At 40.1% G+C, this 21,911-nt stretch overlaps 1 protein-coding gene across 3 annotated transcripts in view; it reads right to left on the minus strand.

The window, feature by feature from the left end:
* Positions 1-21,911, minus strand: part of TPK1 (thiamin pyrophosphokinase 1) — a 395,885-nt gene that overhangs the window by 115,533 nt on the left and 258,441 nt on the right. The window lies entirely within an intron of this gene.

Consider the following 21,911-nt stretch of genomic DNA (forward strand, 5'->3'; position numbering starts at 1 on the left):
ATGTATGGATGTGAGAGTTAGACTGTGAAGAAAGCTGAGCGCCAAAGAATTGATGCTTTTGAACTGTGGTGTTGAAGAAGACTCTTGAGAGTCCCTTGGATTGCAAGGAGATCCAACCAGTCCATCCTAAAGGAGATCAGTCCTGGGTGTTCATTGGAAGGACTGATGATAAAGCTGAAACTCCAATACTTTGGCCACCTCATGTGAAGAGTTGACTCATGGAAAAGATCCTGATGCTGGGAAAGATTGAAGGCAGGAGGAGAAGGGGACGACAGAGGATGAGATGGCTGGATGGCATCACTGACTCGATGGACATGAGTTTGAGTAAACTCCAGGAGTTGGTGATGGACAGGGAGGCCTGGCATGCTGCAATTCATGGGGTCGCAAAGAGTCAGACATGACTGAGTGACTGAACTGATACTGAACTGATACTGAATCCTAACAACAAACTTAGGTTAGATAGCATCACCTATCAGACTCAGTGGCCATGAATTTGAGCAAACTCCAGAAGACAGTGAAGGACAGGGAAGCCTGGTATGCTGCAGTCCATGTGGTTGCAAAGAATCAGACACGATTTAGTGACTGAACAACAACATGTACTGAATCATCCTACAGAACTTTCACCTGACTTAATACTAGCAACAGTTTTACAAGGTATCTTACTGTTAATTATTACTTTAACGTATCAGAAAATTGAAGTTTGCAGAGATTAAATTGTCCAGGATGTACAGATAACAAGGAGCAGAAGCTGGATTACTACCTATACCTTCCACTTCCAAAGACTAAACTGATTTCATGTGCTAAAGAAACAGCGCTAAAGGATAGAGAATTCAAGGGTCTTAATGAAATGCTTGCTTGAGGGTAAATACAACATTGCTGCCTAAGTAAAATCTCTGCTTTTTACCTGAGAACTGGGCTTCTGACCGTTAGAATTCAATGTTAACCCTCCTAGTGATTAGTCTGTTTCCTACACCCACACCTCTAGGAGATCTCAGTGACAAGTCTGTCTACCAGGAAACAGAGTACCGGCCCTGAGAAGTGAGTATGCTCCTTCTATTCTGATTCTGAAATCGGACATAATTTAAAATGCTTTCTATTTTTCAGTTTACAGTAAAGTTAAATGTAATGCTCAATCAAGGCCACAAAGCTTGCTTTTAAATAAAATACTTGGAAACTCTTTCTTCTACAAAGTAATGCTTTTCTATTCCCACCCTATTTGCTATTCTGTCCTTAGGGTTATGCAGTCTTTATAAAAAGATACCTCAAGTTCTTTTGGGACAATGTCAATATACGATACATTCAACAATAGAGTAAAAAAGGTATTTTTTTTTTCATAATTCAAACAACTCTAAAGGAATAAGCTCCAAAATATATTCATTTTAATAAAATAGTGTTTTAAAGTATATTTAACATATGACATATTACCAGACTAAGGTATCTAGGTCTCCTTGTACTATCATTTTACTTGTATTGTAACTACAGCTCTTGTACTGTATATTGTAATCTCTGAGAACTTATTCTATTGTACAGGCCTCAAGATACAAGTAGGATTTGTCTTCTGTTAAAAGATTGCTTTTGTTAGGGAAAACAGTTCTCTAGGTTGCATGAGTTCTTGTATATAACACAAGTTCATTCAGACATTTACTACCAATACAATTCATATATATATATTTCTATTTGAGCATTCAAGGAGAGGGCATAAATTCAATTCGAAGGGCTTGAATACACATTCAAACACAAAGAAGATTTTTAAAGAAAATTTAAACTACATTTGAACTTGGTGTCCATCAGTGGAAGAAAGATAGGCAATATACGTAGATATACAACAAGCAATAGATTACATGCAAACAGAGAAATGTGAGTGGATTGAAAACACAAGGTACTGGGAAAACATAATGCATAGTAGGAAACAGAATCATGATAAGTTAAAGAACCCATCTACAAAATGAAAATAAATGCAAGAACTGCCATGTGACCCTGCAATCCCACTGCTGGGCATACACACCAAGGAAACCAGAACTGAAAGAGACACAGGCACCCCAATGTTCATCACAGCACTGTTTACAATAGCTAGGACATGGAAGCAACCTAGATGTCCATCTGCAGATGAATGGATAAGAAAGCTGTGGTACCTATACACAATGGAGTATTACTCAGCCATTAAAAAAGAATAGATCTGAATTAGTTCTAATGAGGTGGATGAAACTGAAGCCTATTATACAGACTGAAGTACGTCAGAAAGAAAAACACCAATACAGTATATTAATGCATATATATGGAATTTAGAAAGATGGCAATGATGATCCTAAATGCGAGATAACAAAAGAGACACAGATGTAAAGAACAGACTTTTAGACTCTGTGGGAGAAGGCGAGGGTGGGATGATTTGAGAGAATAGCATTGAAACATGTATATTGCCATATGTGAGATAGATCGCCAGTCCAGGTTCAATGCATGAGACAGGGTGCTCAGGGCTGGTGTACTGGGATGACCCTGAGGGATGGGATGGGGAGGGACGTGGGAGGGGGTTTCAGGATGGGGAACACACCCATGGCTGACTCATGTCAATGTATGGCAAAAACCACTACAATATTGAAAGTAATTAGCCTCCAATTAAAATAAATTTTAAAAAAGACACTTCTTCTAACAACATTAAAAATATATATTAAAATTTTAAATATATAAGCATATATATACACAGTAACAATTTCCTCTCCCTAATGGGAATTGCTATCTTCCCAAGTGAGTCAGTGGTAAAGAATCCTCCTGCCAATGCAGGAGATGTGAGTTTGATCCCTGGGTTGGGAAGATCCCCTGGAGAAGGAAATGGCAGTCCAGTCCAGTATTCTTGTTTGGGAAACCCCATGGACAGAGAAGTCGGGTGAGCTACAGTCCATGGTGTCATAAACAGCTAGATACAACTTTAGCAACTAAGCACAGGGGGAACACATACAGGAACAAAAGAGAAGGAATGGATCAATCAACCAATGAGGACTATTGTCTGGATCAGAGATGACGACGTGCTATGAACTAACAAGTATGACTGATCCAACACTGAAATCTCATACAAATAACAAGTGCATATTTTAGATATGAAGCACTACAAGATTTAGAAATTTTTAGATTTTTCTGGGGCTTCCCTGGTGGCTCAGCTGATAAAGAATTCGCCTGTAATGCGGGAGACCTGGGTTCAGTCCTTGAGCTGGGAAGATCCCCTGGAGAAGGAAAAGAAGATCCCTTGGAGAAGACTTTTCTGAAGGAAAAACCAGAGAAAATATTTCAATAATTCTAAACAGTAATTCAGGAAAGAGGAATGATTGGGAGATAGCCATGGGAGAAACTCAAAAGTGAAATAAAAACTAATCTTGTTCCTGAATAATGATCTTTGGTGTTTTTATTTAATTTAGAGCACAGGCATATAAACTGTATTATTATTATAGAAGTTCTCCACCTATTTCAGTGTAATTCTAATGAGGTGGATGAAACTGGAGCCTATTATACAGAGTGAAGTAAGCCAGAAGGAAAAACACCAATACAGTATACTAACGCATATATATGGAATTTAGAAAGATGATAACAATAACCCTGTGTACGAGACAGCAAAAGTGACGCTGATGTATGGAACAGTCTTATGGACTCTGTGGGAGAGGGAGAGGGTGGGAAGATTTGGGAGAATGGCATTGAAACATGTAAAATATCATGTATGAAACGAGATGCCAGTCCAGGTTCAATGCACGATACTGGATGCTTGGGGCTGGTGCACCGGGACAACCTGGAGGGATGGTATGGGGAGGGAGGAGGGAGGAGGGTTCAGGAGGGGGAGCACATGTATACTTGTGATGGATTCATTTTGATGTTTGGCAAAACTAATACAATTATGTAAAGTTTAAAAATAAAATAAAATTTAAAAAAATAAAAAATAAAAGCATCAATTCTTCTGCACTCAAAATAAATAAATAAATAAATAAAAGCAATGCTATAATTTTCAGAAGGCACAGGTAAGGAAAAGAGCAGAAGAAAGGGCAGTGGGCCTCATTTCCTCATCCCTTCTGTCATATGGGAATTAGGAAACACAGCCTAGAGTTGCAGAGTTTTATAAAGGGGGATTTGAAAATTCCTCCTGGCCTGAGTTACAGGTAATACGGGTAAGGTGCCCAAGTGGCAGCAATGGGACTGAGAGGTGGGATCTGAAACAGCTCCATTCTCCATCCTCAAACCAGTGTCACAGAAGAGCTATTCACACAACTGTATACATGAAAACTGTGACCAAGGCATGGAAGGCAAAGCACACGGAAGCAAGAAAGGTACCAGATCAGAGATCCAATCAGGTCTAGGGGAAGGCAGCGTGTAAGCAAGGGGCGCGCTTAGCGGAGACCCTCGTCCGGGAACCCAAGGATGAACCCGAGCCAAGAGGAGCGACGAGGCACGCGGGCCTGTGCGCATGTGCGGAGACCACGCGACGGCCCACTGAGCGGGTTGCTGGCGGCTCACTGAGCCCGTAGGGGGTGCACAGGAGCTTGTCAGAGGAGCACAGCTATTCTGTGTGACACTGTGCTGGTGACTAAGCAGGACAAGGAGGCCTCTGTCAAAACCACAGAAAGATCAACACGAGGAGTGAACCCTAATGCAAGTGATGGACCTTCGTTAATAATGTATCAACACTGGCTCACTATTTGTAGAACATGAACCACACTAATGCAAGATAATAGGGGAAGCTGCCGGTGGGAGAGGGGTTATGTGGGAACTCTAATTGGCTCAATTTTCTGTAAGTGTAAAACTGCTGTAAACATAAACAGTATTATTATTATTTTTTAAAAGTCTCTCAATGACCTTTTCACTTTCTCATCCCTTAGTGAACAGCAACAGGCACTGGTGGGTTTGAAACCACAGCCAGCTAGATGAACCACACACAGTGAAACAGGCAGTGGCTTTTCACCTGTCCTTACCACTTTATTCTGTTTTTTTTCCCCCTAAGAAAAAAGGTGTTTTCTCTGTTTCCTTTTAATTTCCAGATATGAACTACCTTTATTTCTTTGTTTAGAATTTTTCCCTAAGCTTATTTACGCTGAAATAGCTTGACATGTGAATTTTGAGTTTTGTTTCTCCCTACTAAAAATAATTCTCTCTGACAATACAGGAGCTAAATTTAATATAAATTATCATAGAGAGATGCCAGATGTAACAGCCTTTAACAAATTCAGAAAGTAGTTACAAAACCTCTTTTTTCATCAAAGGAGTTCATGAGAGAGGGTACTGCAGAAATTCTGATTTCCTTAGAATCACTTTGGCTTCAGCTGCAAAGGAGTAGGCATGGTGGTCACGTGTTGCAGTGGCGGATACCAGCCTGATGAGGGCTGGACTGCTGGGGTCAATCAGAAAGCACAGCACAAAAAAAAAAAAGAAAGAGAAAGCACAGCACATCAGAGGGGTTGCAGGTGACTCGAGGTCTCCTGGGTGCTGGGTGGCAGAGGACATGGGACCAAGAAGGGTAGGAAATGCTCATCTGGACCAGGTCATTCTACCTCTGTCTCTGGTAACGTGTCTCTGAGGATTAGAACTGTCACTTCTTCATTTCTCACGGGTCCTTGGGTGTCTTATTTTCAATGTGTTACTGTTAATTCCGGTCTTTTCATCTCGTTCCTCCTTCTGTGGCCTGCTTAATGGTTTGGAAGTGGTCGGCTGAATGCATTACCAAGTTTGGTGCTCTGCCTAACTGCAGTCAAGAATGACAAAGGAGATAAGGAATGATTTCTCTCCTCCTCCCTAGGAAGATTCTTTAACTTCTATCGTACAATACAAGGGAAACGGCATAAACACATGTTAAGTTTTATTATCCCAGGAAGAGGGTGGCTGTTACAAAATCCACTGATTTAAATGACAGAATGGTAAGGTTTCTTTTCCAGTACTGCTATATATTCATTGCTTTCCTCATTATTTTAAGATTCAACAGACCTTGAAATTTTCAATCTGGGAATAAATTAGTTTGTGGACCTAAAAAGTCACAGATAGGTCTTTGTCTTCAATCAATTAACGTTTTTTTCTCCTGCTCCAAAAAAGTATTTAGCCACAAGTGAATTGGTCTTTGTGTTTCTCACTATGCAAATTTAGCTTTCTATGGTTAACTGAGAGCAATACTATGCTTTTCTCCTGTATCCTCAAGTCTGTGTGACACCTTTACAGCGAATAACAAAAGGAATTTCTGTTCTTTCCTCAGATTTCTCAATTCATAATATATTCTAGCCTATATGGGATTTGACACAGGCAGGCATGCAGCCTGACAGTATAGAACTTCCCTAAAGATTTATGTCATTCCTGGAGACCAAAGGCACATGAACTAATCACTGACTTCCATCTACTCTCATGAATCACTGCTCAGCTTCCTATTCTGTCGCCTGTTCTGAGCTACGATGACTCTTTGAAGTCAAAGGCAGTTCTATAAGGTAAAGATGGAACAAAAATAAATCACAGACAGTTTGGTTTTCCAATCATGGTTATTTTTAACATATTACCAACTTCAATAAGGGATGAAACTGTAATTCAGTGAAAGGCAAGGAAGACACTGCTTGGCATCCATGCTGAAAATCCTACTTTCGAGCGTGTGAAGGACCGGCAGCATCACAGCCACTGCGCTGACCTAGGCTGTAATGGCAACCCAGAGCAAAACATACACAAGTGGACACCTACTGAAGGGGTGAAAATCACTGTCCTTTTGATTGCATTTTACCTCCTCTAAAAATGACAAGGACATGACCAAGAGAAGAGAGAAGAGCTCACCCTTGACTTTGCTTTTGCAAAAATACCAAACATTGAGGCCTCTGAATCCTGTTTACACCTTTAAAACATTTAAGTCCAATAACAATGCCAAGTTTTATGCTAAATTACCTTACTGGGGCACTCACAAAACGCAGAGCAATTTTAACAAGCTCATTCACAAAGCAAGTGAACAGTGAACACAGGAAGAACACAAATGTCTTTTCTACTCACTGCAAAATATTTAAGGAGCAGATGCTGATGCTAGTTTATAAAGTGGATAACCTTTTATCAAACTGCTGTTAAAAATGCTGATATTACACACTCTGTGGCTAACTGAAACTAAAATTTCTGGCACACAGTTAGACCCAATAGGAATGGAATACTACTGTACACGGATTTAAAATACAAGACTAACCTCTGGTAGCTCATCTTTCCTTAGTTTGTGTGGGTACTTAAAAGTTATCAGTGAACTCATAACTAGTTATCAGTGAATAACACCACGGGAATTTCGATAGCTGCAGGAAAGAACACTGAAAGAAGTCAACGGAAGGATCTATACTATATTTACTAGGCAAAAAGGTTATCTCTCCCACACCAAGGCAGACTTTTGTGCTGGTACATTTCATACTGTGACTGTTCACATAATTTAGTCAGCGAACTTACAACTATAAAATTTCAGAACTAGAGGACTCACATATTTACTTTTATTCTGCTCCACAATTGTAGAATTCAGAAGTCAAGCATGTTGGTTTAATATTTATTCCTTTATTTATCACTGATTCACTGACTGTGTTTCCTTCTGAAATGCATTAATTCCTTGTCTATAGAGAACTTTTAGAGTTCCCAAGCATATCATAAAACCACATGTGCCGAAGATTACCCCACAGAACCCTGCTCGAATGAACACTAGTTTCTTGGATCCCCTCCTGGAAGTCACAGCACACACCCGCATCCTAGGTGTTTCAGAAGCAAAAAACTCTATTTATCTGAGCAAGTGTTTCCCAAACTTACTTGACTATAGATCCTTTCCCTGCCCCTTAAAATAGCACTGCACAATTACCCACGAAACTTGTATTTCATAAAATCCACCTAGGAAAATACTGATTTGGAATGGTGATTTTGCACATAGCACCTGAAACAATGTTTTTGGTTGAATATTTCCACAGTCAGAACATTTCACTGATATGTTCTGAAATTAATAACCTCCATCTGACTTTTGTTTGGGAAATTATTTAGTCACCTGAGGCTGAAATCATGTGTATTTTGCTAAGAGGTAGGCTTACTTTCTGATTAAAAGGTTAATGACAATAGCCTGTTAGGCTACTTTATTCAAAAGTCAAAAATACTTATGAAACATCCACTGCTGGAAGAGACAGTAAAATAGGCTAATTTTCTCCTGAACTCCCAACACTACATAGCTCAAATTAAAACTGATGCAGTCAACATTTATCCTTTCTACCCTAGCACTTTAGTGTTGTTGTTTTTTTTCAATACAATGTATCCTATCCTATCTCTAAGCCTTCCTTTTAGTGCAGTCAGAGAAAATCATCTGGTGAGTGCTCTCATGCTAAATTGCCAGAAACCTACTCTTTGCTCCTCCAAAAGATATGGGCATTTTAAACGATGACTTCTAAAGACAATACTTATCCAAGAAGCAAGCTTTTCTAACAGTGGAAACAGGACAGGTTACACTGAAAGATATATTCTGAGTCAAAGAGTGATCACAGAGTTTTCAAATAACTTCAGATAAATGTTACTCTATGGAATGTAGCATGTGAGCATGAAGCCCATGTTCCTCTATTCTTGGGTTTTATCTCCATCCTTAATGGAGAGAAGCTATAAAGCAAAGGTCAAACTCTACCTTCTTTTGAAAGCTCCCTCTGGATTCCAGTTAACATAGATCACTTGCTTTTAATGTCTACAATCTTTAATTTTTATGCTACAAAATAGCATTTTGTTACTGTCTTGCATCTCTCAAATGGGTGAATGTTATATCCTAAAAAACAATAACATTTCCTTGAAGGCAAAACCCCACCTTTCATTTCCCTTAGATATTTAGCACAGGGGAAGGAACATACTAAATGTCCAACAAAACATCTGATTATTGTTTTAGAGCAAAAGGAAAAAGTATCAATAAAAAGGCATCAATATACTTAGAAAAACCTTTATCAAAATTAAAGTAGATGAGGGACAGTCCAGTTGAACTGAAAATTCTTAGGCACCGAGATAGAATTCTTTGTGTACATGATGTCTGCTCAGATGGATACTAGGATAAACCACATACAACCAACAATTACAAATACCCCATTGACAGGATTCCATGCACTTCTCCTTTCTGTTACAGCAGAGGCAATGGCACCCCACTCCAGTACTCTTGCCTGGAAAATCCCATGGACAGAGGAGCCTGGTAGGTTGCAGTCTATGGGGTCGCTAAGAGTCGGTCATGACTGAGCGACTTCACTTTTACTTTTCACTTTCATGCACTGGAGAAGGAAATGGCAACCCACTCCAGTGTTCTTGCCTGGAGAATCCCAGGGACGGGGGAGCCTGGTGGGCTGCCATCTATGGGGTCACACAGAGTCGGACACGACTGAAGTGACTTAGCAGCAGCAGCAGCAAGTCATTAAGCCGGGTACAGGAACAGAGGGTAATTGGGAGATAGCCTGACAGTGGACACACTCCTGGATGATCCTGTTCATTATCCTATCCAAATGCACTCCAGGAATCATGTCTGCTTACTGAGATGCAGTATGGCTGATGTTCAGCATGTTTAACTAAGCTGGGTTATCCCACAATGCTCATGGGATATTGTTAGTGCTACTGAAGACGGGGAGAGAAAAAGGAAACTTTGCATTCGTTTATTTATTTCAAACCCCAGCTTGACTATCAAACTTTATATACAGGGAGAAATAATGAGAAAGTTCCAGTTGAAGAAAAAAGAGAAGCAAGATAACAATTTTTGAATATCTGCTCTGACCTAATATTCTTCTGGGCACCATAACTCTCGTAACAGTCAGGAGTGACAGGGCTGCTACCAAATTAGAGGCTGTGGACTCAGTATCATCATTAACTTGCTCAAGATCACTCAAGTATTCACTAACAGACGTGGGATCTAAACCCAGGTACGCTGGGATTTTAATGTCTACTTCATTCTACTATATCCTCCTGCTTTTCTTCAAAAGCCAGTTGACAATTTCACTCCTTTGTTTTTCTTCCTATTCTTGATTTTTGTTCCCTATAGTCAACCACCAAGTTAAGCCTTTGCATGATCTTGTGCAACATTTATCCTAAATAATAAATACTTGTGCAGCAAATGAATTAATATCTTCCTTGACCCCAGCCACCTCTCTTCAACATTTCCCATTCTATTTACACATCCCCACTCATTTAACTGTCCTTTGCTAGTAACTGATCATAAGGAGGGTGCTGACAAGGATATGGGAGATGCTCATTTGTATTTTCAAAACACAATTAGTGGGTCTTCCAGAAGTTCATTAAGAATGGTTAATGCAAAAAACCAAAGATTGGGCAAATAAAATTAAAAAGATTAACATAAAAAAGTACTGTCTAAAAGATCTGAATATTTTTAGTCAGGAGCAGACAGAATATTTCACTTCTTTCCCAGATCCTATGATGTATAAATTAGAAGCAGTAGTTTATTCAAATACAAATTTCAAGATTTGGTTCACGCCTCACATCTTTGATGAAAGCACTTCTTTCCCAAAGCCCTCCGTGAACCCTCAGCCTGGGTTACCTGCACACCCTCAAGGGAGAAACTACAGCTCATTGATTTCTGTATCTTTAAAATATCAACCAGTCTTGGACACATAGTTGGAATACAGTAGATATTTATTGAAATGGGGTAGGGGGAGGCATTAAGCTTAGCTGTTTTCACATAACTACTCTTGACCTCCAAGTGCCACCTTGCTAACCCATTTGTTCCTTTTTAGATTAAAGCTCCTAGAAAGGGTTCTCTAAATTCACTGTTCCAATTCTTTTACATTCATTCCAATTAAGCCTTTGCTTTATTAACCTCTTTTCCAAATCAGCTTTCACCAAAACAACCCATGACCTCCAAGCTGCTAAACCCAATGGTCAGTTACTAGTCCTCTGACTTAAACTGTCAGTAGACTTTGCAAAGGGTTATCACTCACTCCTTCGTGATTACTATCTCTGCTCTGCTTCCAGAACACTACTCCTCTTGGTTTTCCTCTTCACCCACAGTTTCCTTTGCTGTCTCCTCCTCTTCTCTCCAAATCCTACACATGGATTGCCTCAGGGCTTGGTCCCTTGGTGTCAGCGAGATCTTCCTCTCTAATTTACTTAGTAATCCATGTGTCTCCTTTGTGAGCTCAGTTAAATCGTCTAGATCTTGGCAAATTCCAGATTTGTATCTCTAGCCAGACTTCTCTCTGGCCCTGAGCATACAACTGCCTGCTGAACACATGAACACATCCTGATTTTTTACCTCAAACCCACCTCTATACATAGCTTTTGATCTGAGTGGACTTCTATTCCATCTTTCAAACTGCTCGGGTGGAAAGTTCTTCTTTTTTCATACCCCTGAGGAAATCCCATCAGATTCCTATGGCTTCTCACAATTTCTTTCACTACTGCCTTAAACAAGTCACCATGACAGGATCTCCCCCTGGTCACACCAGAGTCCACTCAGCTGCCAAGGTGACCCTTTAAAAGCAAGTCACACTGACCCCATCCTCAAGAGAAATACTCCTAGCTTTCTGAACGCTTTCCATTTCCCTCTGCTAGCCCCTGAGGACTCTGACTAGGCTTGAGATCCTGTCCATGGAGTGAGCCTGAGGAAAATGCTATCATTATCAATGAATCCTTGTTCTGAGCCAGCCTGGGGTAGTCTGTTCTACGTACGGGGCTACAGTTAAAAGGCACAGGGGCTAAAGAAAGACTTCGGGATTTGAATTGCTTTTCACCATGTTACCGTTTCGTTTTCCTCATCCATTAAACCAGAATGAAATACTGTTGCGAGGATTAAATGGCTTGATACGTGAAGTGTGTACAATCATGCCTGCCACAGGCACCACAAGCTCTATAAGTGTTCACTACTGTCATTTTTTATCATACGAGAGGACTACAATGGGCAACAAAACACAGTCACTTGTAATTTTAGATAATTTTCCTGCCTCTCATTTTTTGTGTCATAAATGTTAGGGTAATTTTGTCTTCTGAAAGCAATCTGAAAAGTACCCCATAATATACTAAGTATTATGTATTGGCACAAGGTTAAAATCCATACACCTTTCAAGTTGTATATCAACAGATCACAATCTCAATTTTCACGTAGTTTTATTTTGGTACCTCTTACAAATGAAGTAAGGGTCTTTAACATCAGAAAGGTAAAAATGCTGATTTGGGGAGGGGGTAGTTTTTGACTCTTGTTGTTATTCAGTCACTCAGTCATGTCTGACTATTTGCAACCTCATGGACTGCAGGACACCAGGCTTCCCTGTTCTTCACTATCTCCCAGAGTTCAAACTCATGTCCATTGAATCAATGATGCCCTCCAGCCATCTCATCCTCTGTCATCCCCTTCTCCTCCTACCCTCAATCTTCCCCAGCATCAGGGTCTTTTCCAGAGAGTCAACTCTTTGCATCAGATGGCCAAAGTATTGGAGCTTCAGCTTCAGCATCTGTCTTTCCAATGAACACCCAGGACTGATCTCCTTTAGGATGGACTGGCTGGATCTCCTTGTAGTCCAAGGGACTCTCAAGAGTCTTCTCCAACACCACAGTTCGAAAACATCAATTCTTTGGTGCTTAGGTAAAATTATGGTAAGATTTCTAAGAGAAATATCATGTCTTAACGCAGCTTAGCTTTACAGCTCTGTGCTGTTAAGGAGTTTATTATCACAGTGGCACAATTAAGCGACTGGGTGTGGTGCACTGGGTCTGAAGTAACAAGTAACATGGCAGAAGTCTATGTTTGTCACAAATCAAGTGATCACGGACTCATATTCACCTCACAGCTGAACCACATAGCTTTTACTCTCCTGTATTCCTACAGCCATGAAATTAAAAGATGCTTGCTCCTTGGAAGAAAAGCTATGACCAACCTAGACAGCTTATTAAAAAGCAGAGACATTATTTTGCCAACAAGGTCCATCTAGTCAAGGCTATGGTTTTTCCAGTGGTCATGTATGGATGTGAGAGTTGGACTATAAAGAAAGCTGAGCACTGAAGAATTGATGCATTTGAACTGTGGTGTTGGAGAAGACTCTTGAGAGTCCCTTAGGCTGCAAGGAGATCCAACCAGTCCATCCTAAAGGAAATCAGTCCAGAATATTCATTGGAAGGTCTGATGCTGAAGCTGAAACTTCAATCCTTTGGCCACCTGATGCGAAGAACTGACTCATTTGAAAAGACCCTGATGCTGGGAAAGATTGAAGGTGGGAGAAGAAGGGGACGACAGAGGATGAGATGGTTGGATGGCATCACTGACTCAGTGGACATGAGTTGAGTAAACTCTGGGAGTTGGTGATGGACAGGGAAGCCTGGTGTGCTGCAGTCCATGGGGTCACAGAGTAAGACACAACTGAATGACTGAACTGATTCCTACGAGTATATGTATTCATGTGCACCTAATGCTCTTTTATCTTATTTCTCTGTGGTGGTCAGTCTCCAAGATAGCACCCAAGGAACCTTGCCTCCTGGAATCTATGTCTTTGCCTAGTGACTCTTCTACACTGAATAGGACTAACCTGTATACCAACTGGCCATACGGAGAGGAGTGGAGCTGCTCCCTGCCTCCGACCAGCATCTGTTTGCCAGCTATTGGAGTGAGCTGCCTGGGAACCACATGACTGATGCTGGGACAACTGAACTTCATGAGACCTCAAGTTTGAAACATCCAGAAGAGCCAAAATTCCATATTTCCAAGGAAATTCTTAGACTTAATAAATGCTTATTGTTGTTTTATGACACCAAGTTTTGTGGTGACTTGTTACACCATCTCCAAACTCTTTCTAGATGTCTCTTTCTGCACTGTTGTATCTTTGTATCCCCATTGCTTATTTTTCTTCATTTCCTGTGCCTTTTCTGTTTCTTTAAGTGTCCCTAAAACAGACAAGAGGTAGGTATGGCTGTATATATAATATATATATATATATATGAAAATGAAAGCAAAAGTGAAGTCGTGTCCGACTCTTTGCAACCCATGGACTGTATCCCACCAGGGTCCTGTGTCCATGGAATTCTCCAGGTCCCTTCTCCAGAGGATCTTCCCAACCCAGGGATCAAACCCGCCTTTCTTGCATTGCAGGCAGATGCTTTACCATCTGAGCAACCAGGGAGGCCGTGTGTGTGTGTGTGTGTGTGTGTACATATATATGTATATATATACACATGTATATATTCAATTTTGTTCAAAAGAATATATGGATCCCTTTTAAAATACGGAAGTTTTGTTTTTCTTTCTTTCTAAAGGAAAACAACCAGCTTTTCTTTACCTCCTTCTCTGTGGGTTGTTTGCACTGATTTTTCCATCATATTTATTCTTTCCTATACTATCAACTTGAGAAAGGTAAGGGTAAAGCCAGAGTAAAAAAGATTCCACAACAACTAATAGGTTTAGCTGCTCGGTCATTCCGACTCTTGCACTCCACAGACTTAGCCCACGAGGTTCCTCTGTCCATGGGATTCTCCAGGCAAGAGTACTGGAGTGGGTTGCCATTTCCTTCTCCAACAACAATTAATAAATTGCATATTAATAGAATTAAGATACATAACAAAATCATGAAAACACAGCATCTCATGTTTAAGCACACTCAGTTCAGTCACTCAGTCGTGTCCAACTCTTTGCGACCCCATGAATCACAGCACGCCAGGCCTCCCTGTCCATCACCAACTCCCTGAGTTCACTCAGACTCATGTCCATCGAGTCAGTGATGTCATCCAGCCATCTCATCCTCTGTCGTCCCCTTCTCCTCCTGCCCCCAATCCCTCCCAGCATCAGAGTCTTTTCCAATGAGTCAACTCTTCGCATGAGGTGGCCAAAGTACTGGAGTTTCAGCTTTAGCATCATTCCTTCCAAAGAAATCCCAGGGCTGATCTCCTTCAGAATGGACTGGTTGGATCTCCTTGCAGTCCAAGGGACTCTCAAGAGTCTTCTCCAACACCACAGTTCAAAAGCATCAATTCTTCGGCACTCAGCCTTCTTCACAGTCCAACTCTCACATCCATACATAAGCACACTACACTATCTAAACTCATTATACTGAATGCATTTAAAAAGAGTATTTTAAAGCAAGAATGAGCCATATTTCATGATGAATTTGGTATAATGGAGGGAGGAAGATCATTAAAAATATTATGCATTAACCATCTCACTTCCTATCCAAAAGTCACTTACTTAATTTCATGTAAATAAATGGTGAAATGTGACCAGTTATTTTTAATTTCGATACTATAAAGTTTCCACAGCTGGATCCTCTAATTCCAGATGAATTTCAGGAGCAACACACTTCCTGTGTTCTCAATCTTATATTTTCTCCTCTTCTAATTTTTTTATACGATAAAAAAAATTTTTGTTTTAGTTCTGCTGGTACCAATTTATGGTGTTCTAGAAACTCCACAATGATGGGAAAGAACAGGTGCTCACAACAAAGTAGAATTACCAACATATTTATGGCCCTATCATTTGACAGGGAAGGTCAAAGCTTCTCAGAGTTTATTCATAACCCTGCACCAGCTTTCAATTCTTGGAAAATTGCTCCTTGATACCCAGCTTCCCTGAAATCGCAGAGTGGCAGCCACTCTCTTCAGGCATAAATCAGATTCTAAATAACTGATAGCACTTTTCCGTCTAGACCTGGACAAGAAAAGCACTGTATTCTCTCTGTAGAGTGTGGCAGCTTAGGAAAACAGCACAGGATGTTTTTAGGGTTTAATTTCTGAAATCATCTGTAAGAAAACATTCTTTGGGATTATAAAATTCAAGGCCCTGCTCGTGAATGTCACTATCATTTTTACATCCTCTCCTCTTTCATTCTCTAAATCCAAATTCAATACTATTATGGACTTAGTGCCTGCTTATCATGATTAATCTTGTCATGACTTTGTCATTCTGTACTTAAAATGTGCAAAATGTGTGACTTTGGCATACTAAAATCCAGGCCAAAGACACAATGGCAATGAAGTAAGTGGATGTGTGTGTCTGTTCTTGTTGTGTTTCAGTCTCCGAGTTTTGTCTGACTCTTTGCAACCCCATGGACTGCCACACGCCAGGCCTCCCTGTCCTTCACCATCTCCAGGAATTTGCCCAAGTTCATGTCCACTGAATCCGTGATGCTATCCAGCCATTTCATCCAATTAAAGGAAGATACATAATTTTTTAAAAAGCCAAGACAACATACTGTGAGTGTTTTTCTGTAAGATGTCAGCAGTTCTTTGTTGCGAGGAATCTTAGGAACTAGGCTTGGGAAGCCTTTATTCTAATAATTAGTAACATTATTTTTTAAAATACTTGGCATTTAACATCTCAGTCATGGTAGTTGTCCATTTCTTCTAAGATATAGGGAACATACCTGGGTCTTAAAAACAAAAAATATACTATGTGAAAAATAGTTTAAAACTATGGATCTTCAATCAGCAGACATGGTTTTCAACTGAAGAGTTACCTCTTTCTACATTATCAGTGAAAATGATTGTTGTTTTTCATTAGTGGTGGTGTTCACTCAGTCATGTCCAACTCTTTGCCATCCCATGGACTGCAGCATGCCAGGCTTGCTTGTCCTTCACCATCTCCCTGAGACTGCTCAAACTCATGTCCATTGAGTCAGTGATGCCATCCAACCATCTCATCCTCTGTCATTCCCTTCTCCTCCCGCCTTCAATCTTTCCCAGAATCAGGGTCTTTTCCAATGAGTCGGTTCTTCTCATCAGGTGGCCAAAGTATTGGAGCTTCAGCAATATTTGGTGACTATTCAGGGTTGATTTCCTTTAGGATTGACTGGTTTGATCTCCTTGCAGTTCAAGGAACTCTCAAGAGTCTTCTCCAGCACCACAGATCTAAGGCATCAGTTCTTCAGTGCTCAGCCTTTTTTATTGTCAGGCTCTCACAGTTAAGAGAATTCCAAGCACACGACTACTTGGAAAACCATAGTTTTGACTATATGGACCTTTGTATGCAAAGTAATGTCTCTGCTTTTCAATATTCTGGCTAGGTTTGTCATGGCTTTCCTTCCAAGGAGCAAGCATCTTTCAATTTCATGGCTGCAGTCATTGTCCACAGTGACTTTGGAGCCCAAGAAAATAAAGTCTGTCATTGTTTCCATTGTTTCCCCATCTATTTGCCATGATGTGATGGGACTGGATGCCATGTTCTTAGTTTTCTGAATGTTGAGTTTTAAGCCAGCTTTTTCACTCTCCTCTTTCACCTTCATCAAGAAGCTATTTCCTCTTTGCTTTCAGTCATAAGGGTGGCATCATCTGCATATCTGCATATTGCTATTTCTCCCTGAAGTTTTGATTCCAGCTTTTGTGTCATCCAGCCCCAGCATTTCTCATGATGTACTCTGCATTTAGTTAAATGATCAGGGTGACAATATACAGCCTTGATGTACTTTCATTAGTAGTTCATCTTCATAAAAATTAATATGATGCTATTAAGGGCCATTCAGATGACTGTTTTGTCAGAGAAGTCTGGCATTCAGTCCCAGTTGTACTGTTTCAGCTGATACTTCGCACTGGGTTGATAGTAACAATGCCAAAAGAGGCAGCAACTCAACAGAGCTTCTACTATGGTTGGGGATCAGCAGGGACTCATATCTCACTAGCTGGGAATGACAGCTGTCCTGCCACTTACTGGTCCTGTGACTTTGCACAATTCTATTAATTCTTCACACCTCAATTTCTTCATTTGTAAAACTGAAGTAATGATATTATCTAACATCGGAGACTTGTTGCCAAGCTTAAATTAAGCAGCGCACATTTAACTTGTATGCAACCAGGGGGTTGTAAAGAGTCAGACACAACTTCGAGACTCAACAACAACAATAAAGTGCTCCTAACTGAGTGCCTGGCGCATAGTTTGTAAATGTATCTTAGCTATTCCGCTCTCATCATTTTATCATGGCGAGTAATAAAAATGATGGAGGTGGGACTAACGTGTGAATTTTGCACTTGTGTAAGGAAAGGGGTTTTGCTGTTCATCATTGCTGCTGCTGCTGCTAAGTCGCTTCAGTCATGTCTGACTCAATGCGACCCCATAGACGGCAGCCCACCAGGCTCCCCCGTACCTGGGATTCTCCAGGCAAGAACACTGGAGTGGGTTGCCATTTCCTTCTCCAATGCGTGAAAGTGAAAAGTGAAAGTGAAGTTGCTCAGTTGTGTCCAACTCTTAGCGACCCCATGGACTGCAGCCTACCAGGCTCCTCCGTCCATGGGATTTTCCAGGCAAGAGTACTGGAGTACAGTGCCATTGCCTTCTCTGGTTCATCATTCAGTTCAGTTCAGTTCAGTCACTCAGTCGTGTCCGACTCTTTGCAACCCCATGAATCGCAGCATGCCAGGCCTCCCTGTCCATCACCAACTCCCTGAGTTCACTCAGACTCATGTCCATTAAATCCTTGATGCCATCCAGCCATCTCATCCTCTGTCGTCCCCTTCTCCTCCTGCCCCTAATCCCTCCCAGCATCAGAGTCTTTTCCAATGCGTCAACTCTTCGCATGAGGTGGCCAAAGTACTGGAGTTTCAGCTTTAGCATCATTCCTTCCAAAGAAATCCCAGGGCTTATCTCCTTCAGAATGGACTGGTTGGATCTCCTTGCAGTCCAAGGGACTCTCAAGAGTCTTCTCCAACACCACAGTTCAAAAGCATCAATTCTTCGGTGCTCAGCCTTCTTCACAGTCCAACTCTCACATCCATACATGACCACAGGAAAAACCACATCATTAATTATTCTCTAATTTTGTCAGATAAGCTAATGAAGAAAACAAGATGTAGCAGACAGGTGACAACGTGGTCCACACAGAGCTTTTCTATGACATGCATTCATCTAACTTCACCACTGTCCACAGTACCTCATTCAGCCTCAGTCCTGGTACTAAGGCCGATCTACACAGCAGCCTTATGTCACTTTCCCTGTATCTCAAGGCTGCAGTGAAAACACAAATCAAGTAAGTAGACAGAGAGCCTACTGAAGGAACAAAAAACCATACAACCCAATCATTATGTATCTTTAAAAAATGCCATAATGCTACTGCCTTAATTTACACCCTAGCACCGCCATAAATGCCACTACGATTCAAGGTATTGCTCTGTTTTGACAGATTACCCTAATAGTGGTCAAAACCTGAATCCTTACCTTCTGACTTTAAGTTGAACACCACCATCTGGTATAAGATGCTATTTAGAAAACGTCATTTTAGGGCAATTTTTAATTCTCAATGAAGTTTTAAATATTACTAATACAACTAACTTTTAAACCTAGTACTCCCTTTAGCCAACATTGAATAATTTAAGTCCTCAGTCCTTTCTCTCCTAACCCATATACATGTGTGTGTCTGTATATATATATATACAGACACACACTCAAACAGAAAACATTTTTTTAAATCAGGATAATTCTGTTATATGAGGAGCTTCCTTGATGGCTCAGATGGTAAAGAATCTGCCTGCAATGCAGAAGACTCTAGTTCAATCCCCAAGTCAGGAAGATCCCCTGGAGAAGGGAATTGCTACCCATTCCAGCATAGTTGCCTGGAGAATCCTACAGAGAGCCTGGGAGGCTACAGTTCCTGGGGTCGCAAAACGCTGGACATGACTGAGTGACTAACATTGCTATATGAGAAGCCTGCATGATGTTACAGAGGAAGAGCATAAGGCAGTAAAGAGAGCACAAAATTAAGGTAAGTAAAGTCCATAGGGTCGCCAAGAGTCGGACAAGACTTAGAGACTGAACAATAAGCGTGCCTGTGACCTCAGAGGAATCTCATCCTGCAGGCCCACTTCAAAATGATGAAGGTCTCCTTAGCTGCCCTCTGTGATTGACTACCTTAAGGAAAGTACCACATGCCTGACGAGATCTTCTGGTGTTTCCCACTGAATAGGAAACTTTTAGGTTACTCCACTTTTAAAATAAGGGGGGATGTAGAATTTAACAGCATCACAGTTAGTAGTGATGGATGAAAAGTGTGAAAGAACTAGGGCGAAAGAGAACGTAAAGCTTCTGGATGTGGGGCTGCTCAGAGTCCTGGCAGCGCTGGGAGAAAGTGCTGAAATTGAGAGGTGTCACGATTTACCATTTCAGAGCTTGAGTCTTCTAAGCACTTAAAACTTAAATGAATATGGAGTGGATAATGAGATTTCTTTCCTTCTAAAATGTAAGCCTGATGAATGATGCTTGAAAAGAACAACCAGTCATTTTTATGAGTGCTCAGCACAGCAATATAAGGGACTTTTTTTTTCTGTACTTAAAAGAAAAATTTTCTTTGTTTTGGCTTCTTAAAGATGGTGACATCCCTTGTTGGAAGAAATATCACCTCTATAAACTTATCTAGCTAAGATACTGCACTTTCTTCCTCAATACTAAAAATCAATTATGAATATATTTTAAGCTATAAAACCATAGATTTGTGTTAATGACCGTATATCCTAATTGAATTCTAGTATTATTTACAACAACCAAAATGACTAGTTGCACTTAAAATACACGCATGTGTGATAATGAATTGGTTACGGCTTGTAAGAAAATACATGGCAGGTTTACAGACAATTGTACGTAACAGAAAATACTCTTGTATTTGATAAAAATAAGAAATAAGTCTTGTAAAAAAATCACAGTCTAGGAAGAATCTAAAGACCTTAAAGGACTTAACGTCTTTTGTGAGCCTTAAGAAAGAGAAAAAGTACTTCAATGCTATTGTTTTTTTTTTTTTTTTTTGCAAGCCCAGAAGTTGCCAAAGACAAATTTCTTAAATCACAAATCAGGCGAGAATTGTTTAAAACTATCTTGTTTCTATTTTAAGAAGCATTCATTAATTAAGGTTCTGCTTTTTAAAATAGTTATCTTGAAGTAAAAATTGTTGCCATGTTAAAAATGATTCATATCTGCATACGCATGGGCATTTTCATCTCAAGGAAGATGGTCCAAAAACTATAATATCTGATACTTCATAACTAAATCCTATGAACATACAGATTTATATCAAAACTATTTTCACATTCAATTTAAACATGAGAGTCACCTTGAGTTATTTTTTAGAATCTAAATGTGAGATGGAGAAATATTATCATTTAGAAGGTGAATAGAAAATGTTCTACGAAATATGCACAGACAGTCCTTAAAACAAGTTAGAACTGCGCATTTCTTGAGAACCTATGACTCTACAAAGATCCAATATTTTGGATAATAAAAATGAAATTATGATAAAAATTACGTATGTAGCAAAAACCCACTACAATACAATTTAAGGTATATTCAATTCCAATTTCTCAAATAATATTTTTCTCAGTAACTTTAAACAACATAGCTCTAAGTTTTAAAACCAAATGAGAAAAGAGAAAATCTTCAAGTAATAACAATAATTTAGAATATTAACAAAACCATGTTTGTTTCAGACTCTCATATACAACTGTCTATTCAAGGTTCAGTGAGCGTCTCTAACTTAACACAATCACGTGGAACTCCTATTCTCACCTCTTGTTTTCAAGCCCATCCTACTCCTCTCCCAGTTTTCAACATGTCAGTAAATGGTACCACCATCGACCAAGCCAAAAACTAAACTGATTATTCTACTCAATAAAGGGCAACATGAACAAAGCTAATAGATGATGTAAGGAAAAAGAATACTTTGTAACGTTCAAAATTGACTAGGGATTTATCTTTAAAATATATCCGGAGTACCAGCAAATCAGCAATAAAAATTTGACAGTATTGATGACAGAAAAATGAGTAAAGACAAACAAGGATATGAAGAGTTGCTCATCAGTTCAGTTCAGTTCAGTCACTCAGTCGTGTCCGACTCTTTTCGACCCCATGAATCACAGCACGCCAGGCCTCCCTGTCCATCACCAACTCCTGGAGTTCACTCAGACTCATCTTCATCGAGTCAGTGATGCCATCCAGCCATCTCATCCTCTGTCGTCCCCTTCTCCTCCTGTCCCCAATCCCTCCCAGCATCAGAGTC

This window comes from Bison bison, unplaced genomic scaffold (assembly GCF_000754665.1).
Source record: "Bison bison bison isolate TAMUID 2011002044 unplaced genomic scaffold, Bison_UMD1.0 scf7180017864211, whole genome shotgun sequence".
Taxonomy (NCBI): Eukaryota; Metazoa; Chordata; class Mammalia; order Artiodactyla; family Bovidae; genus Bison; species Bison bison.